We start from the raw sequence: 4,732 nt of genomic DNA, 5'->3' as shown, positions 1-4,732 counted from the left end.
TGAATATGATAACAATACTTCTTTCTAGGCACAAATTAAAATTACTGCATAACTCACTTTCAGTGCAAGTTATCTACAAAATATCATTGATCAAGAACCTACAATCCAAACATCATTAAAGTACCAAATATCAACATCCAAACATCACCAAACTTTACAAAACTAAATAGTACCCATAACAATATATCACACATATATATGCCAAAGTATATTGTTTTGTTGGATCAAATCTTCTCTACTTGTGCAATTCCTGTGATTAAAGTACCAAAACTGGCTAAGTATATAACACCCTTTTACTTCCTGTGAAAATAAAAATCACATGATTTTAATCCAATTCAACAACAAGTCTAGCTAGTCTCTAGTATATATTTTTATCACCAACATTAGAGGTTGTAATATGTCAAGAGCTACTGGACCTTTGACATGTTTATACAAAGAGTTAAGTTTGCTTATTACACCAATATGCGTATCAAGTGTGAAAGGATTTATACAAAGAGTTAAGTTTGTTTATCCAACTGATGGGACTTTCCTGAGACAAGGAGCCTGTGAATACCCAGAACCAACTAATTACTCTTAACTTAGATAAATATGAAACATAACAGAATGATGCTTACCATGAAGATGCTCTTTCAGTGCTCCATTATGCATAAACTCATATACAAGAATGCTTTTGCCTTCTTGCTGGTAGTAACCGAGAAATTCAACCAGATTTCTGTGATGTATTCTTGAAAGTAGAGAAACCTGGAACAAATTTTATTGGTCAAACTGGTGCAATAATAACTTAGTGCAATCCTTCAGCAAGCTACCATAAACACACTTTATGAAGAACCTTAAGCATATCTTTTTGGTTTGGCTAAGCAATCATCTAAGCAATTAAGAGTAACCCTTTTACCCAAAGCTATGTAAACAGCTACCTCACTTGAGAACTGTCTGTTTCCCTGACAAGAATCATTGGTTTGAACTTTGACGGCAATTTCTTTTCCGTTTTTCAACTTTCCATAATACACTGTCCCATAGCCCCCAGAACCAACTTTTTTAGCAAAGTTTTCTGTGGCATCGTTGATTTCAGATAACCAATATCTATGTGCTGTTTCAATGCCAAATCCTCCGAAAGAAGCACTTAACTCTTGGAATGGTTGGGGAGGTGGAAGATCATCTGCAAATGAAAAAACAATATCTTTAATTCATATACATGTTTCAGACAAAAGTTAGTCAGTTGTATTGAGTCGTACCTACCTTCTCTTGAAAATAGTCTAAGTTTCTTGGGGATACGCCTCAAAATAGCATACCCAAGTTTGATAATTGTAATTTCATTGGAAAGTAGGACTTAAAGAGATATTCAACACAATCTAATAAGAAATACCCATGTGAAAACTATATTTTTGCCAAGAAGATGACCATGTACTATTCCGGACAGCATATTGTTCTGCACGTACCTGCAAGCTCAATAGTTACTTCATGCTGGAGTTGGTGCTAGACAAAGCCAAACGTTAAAAGAGAACAAATTTGGGCAAACATTGATGTTCGTTAAATGACAATATAATGGCAAGAAAGGACATACAGTTCTTGTAAATTTGATAGGCCATCCAAAAATGATAGATCACCAGTTAACTTATTGTTCTCAAGGTGACTGCAAAAAAACAATTCAAAAAGTCTAGCGAATGATTAAGTGTTTGATATATAAACCAGCAATATTTATATATTACATGTTTCTGAGACTTAAGCATGCACCGAGAGCATGTATATGGCCACAAAGCACGTTTCCATCAAGCCATCTGAAATATTTGAATTTGACACAGTGACAAGGAATCATTAAATCCATCAACAGTTGTGCCGAATGAAATAAATTGACTTGGAACAGAAGTAGATTCTAACTTACAATTCGACTAGGCCAGTTAAACTAGCAAGCTCTGTAGGTATATTCCCCGTCAAATTTCTCCCTGATAGTCTACTGTTCATTATACGAATCTATTCATTAGTTCACACGGCGAGAAGATAGCTAAAATTTGTACATTAGCAACAATTCATAGGTCAGCTAGAGAAACTGGAAATCATGCATGGGAAAGCAAAGCAAACATGACAAAGACCAATGAGAGTTAGAGAAGCATTCAGTACATTGAAACAATTTGTGGTTGCGGATCTGAATTACATTGAACCCATGACCATGGAGCTGGTAAGCATGGATCTCCACCTTCTTGTGCCCAAACTTCTTTTGGGTAATGTGATACAAAGCTTTCCATGGTCAGTGCTGAAGAGAAAAGAGGTATAAAGGATACACTCTAAAAGAAAACAATGTTGCTCTAGATTTCCAAATTAACAAGATATTTCTTTACTTACCGTCTAGGGATCCATAATTTATCTCCATATACTTGTATATCTCAAAAGCATTTAAGATAGGTCCCTTGGATGAATCATTTGTTTTCTTAAAAGCAAAAGACAAGACAAAAGGGAGACTTATATTATATGATCCCGGTTCATATAGCCAAAAGGGAGAATTTTCAAAAGTTTAACTTGAAAAGAATAGTCAGACCTCCAAGTGAAATCACAGTCCAGATTTTTCAATACAAGGGTCCTAACAATTTAAAGAATAAACTCATTGAAAGAAAAAAAACACACCTTTTGGTTAAAATTCCATCTCTCCCTTGATGAAATAAAGTCCTCTCCATTGCCAACTCTGAGCTGCAACATTTATTTTAGTTGTCATAAATAACCTCAAATAATACGTAAAAGTATAAATACAAAACATAAAACCATACCCGGGGAGGATGTAATACTATGCCTCCTATTTGAGTAAAAGCAGTGACAATGCTAACGCCACATGCATGTAGGAGTGGGTTAGGATCATAATTATTGAACCTCAAAGCCTATCATCCAAGGATAAGCATGAAAAAAATAGCATACAGGTCATACCAACAAAACCAATCTTAAAGATCGGCACATACCTCACTGAGGACACTCATTCGTTGTTGAGGCTTCAACCTTGACTTTTCCACCAAGGAAGCTCATTGAAATGTTGACAGTGATTTGGTATATCTTTGTAGTGAAATGCTTCATTACATATGGTTCAAAAATTCTTCATTACAGCGATTTGGTATATAAAAGCAGCTTCTCCTAGTTTTTAAAATAATGCTTCATTGCATATGGTTCAAAAATTCTTATAAGCCAATTGATTGCAAAATGCTGACAAATAATGAAACAACACAACTCGGAAAAACTCACATTTCATCTTTGCAAGGCTTGCCACTTATCCCAATGATTTTAAATTCTTGATTTGTATGAGTTGTCTTCACTCTCGAATTTTCAAAGCTCTTCTAGCCTAGCAACAACAAACAGTGAAAAAATAATCTTAGTAGACATAATATGAAGAATGAAACAAGCAAGCTAAAACAAGTTGCCTCAATAGGTATATTATATATAGGCATTCAATAACCTAGAAAATAAAAATAAAGAACAAATTCTTAATCACCTTGTTCCAGTCCAGTTGGTATGCATCCTTGACATTTTGATTTGCAAGTAGAAAGCCAACCACTAGTCCAGGACACACAGTCATAATAGTAGAGACATCTATATTCAATAAATAAGAAAGATAATAATATTTTTAAAACAATAAAGTTTTTAGGAAGATAATAATATTCAAGTAACAGTAGTCTCAGTTTTTGAAACAAACTGTATCAAACAATGGAAGGGAAGGGAAAAAATGTTACTGGAAGGGAGAGTTTTGTGGTTGTGGCCACTACTAACATTCAAACGCCTTCCAGTGAGAATTTGTTGTCGGTCGAACATTTGGAAGATTCCAGTCATGCACCCTATTTGCCTCTGCAACTCTGGATTGTCATGATTAGCAGCAAATGCTTATAGAAACTTTGCTGACATATTTCTCTTCCTGCAACTACAAAATCCGAAATAGAACCAGAACACTCGGGCCAGAAATTAGATTAGGGTTTAGCAAAATACTTACCTCCTTTAATTTGTTCTACAATATTTCCTGACAAACACACCAGCATTCACCCTTCACCATCAGTGCCCCTGATGCTACTTCTACCAAAGCAGTCCCACTGCATTAGAATGATATTATGCACCTAACTAAAAGAAATCCCTTTTCCAATTTCCAGTCCCCAACCGAACTCAGCTTCTCTCCAAAACTTCCCTCCCTGGCTGGACTACCAACCACACCGAAGAAAACGGGCAGGTACACCTTCAATAAGAAAGGCACATGAGGAGAAGAAAAACAAAAAAAATTACAGAAAAGGAAGCAACTTCAACACATTAGCCACTCCCTATGACAGGTGCACCACCATAAACAAAAACAATAATAGAAATAAAAAAAATTAAAACAAAACTTGTTGCCTTCCTGTAGCTCCAATTTCCTTTTGTTGTTATCGACTAGAGAGGCAATGTGTGTAAGGAAGGTGTCAGAGGCAGGGAGTTCAGACGAGAGGAAACTAGCAAGGCATGGATGTGGGGTTTTGTGATCCCAAGGATGGTGAAAGATTCCAATGGGGGATGAACTTGGAATTGAATGGAATGGATTGTTCTTTTAGTTAATTCCTTATTGGAATGGGAATTGTTCAATAAAGTATAGAAACGCAGAGGCAGGAATTACTGGGCAAAATTTAGGACCGAAAATATACTAGAATACACGATACAAAAGAAGACTGTTGCTGCAACAGAAGAAATACAAAAGAAATATGCAGAGGCAGGAATTTCCACCTGTATTCCAAGCCAAATTGTG

At 35.7% G+C, this 4,732-nt stretch overlaps 2 long non-coding RNA genes across 2 annotated transcripts; both read right to left on the bottom strand.

Annotated features, from left to right (window-relative positions):
* Positions 1-410: 410 nt before the first annotated feature.
* On the bottom strand, positions 411-1,359 carry LOC121982709. The gene is made up of 3 exons (XR_006112199.1): positions 915-1,359; positions 615-741; positions 411-543 (listed from the first exon to the last, which is right to left on the bottom strand). It is a non-coding gene; the product is annotated as an uncharacterized LOC121982709 (long non-coding RNA).
* Positions 1,360-1,910: 551 nt separating this feature from the next.
* Positions 1,911-2,478, bottom strand: LOC121982708. Its single transcript, XR_006112198.1, has 3 exons — positions 2,338-2,478; positions 2,116-2,248; positions 1,911-1,951 (listed from the first exon to the last, which is right to left on the bottom strand). It is a non-coding gene; the product is annotated as an uncharacterized LOC121982708 (long non-coding RNA).
* Between the last annotated feature and the right edge of the window lie 2,254 nt (positions 2,479-4,732).

Source organism: Zingiber officinale, chromosome 5A (assembly GCF_018446385.1).
Source record: "Zingiber officinale cultivar Zhangliang chromosome 5A, Zo_v1.1, whole genome shotgun sequence".
In the NCBI taxonomy this organism is placed as follows: Eukaryota; Viridiplantae; Streptophyta; class Magnoliopsida; order Zingiberales; family Zingiberaceae; genus Zingiber; species Zingiber officinale.
This window is presented reverse-complemented; position numbering and strand designations above follow the sequence as displayed.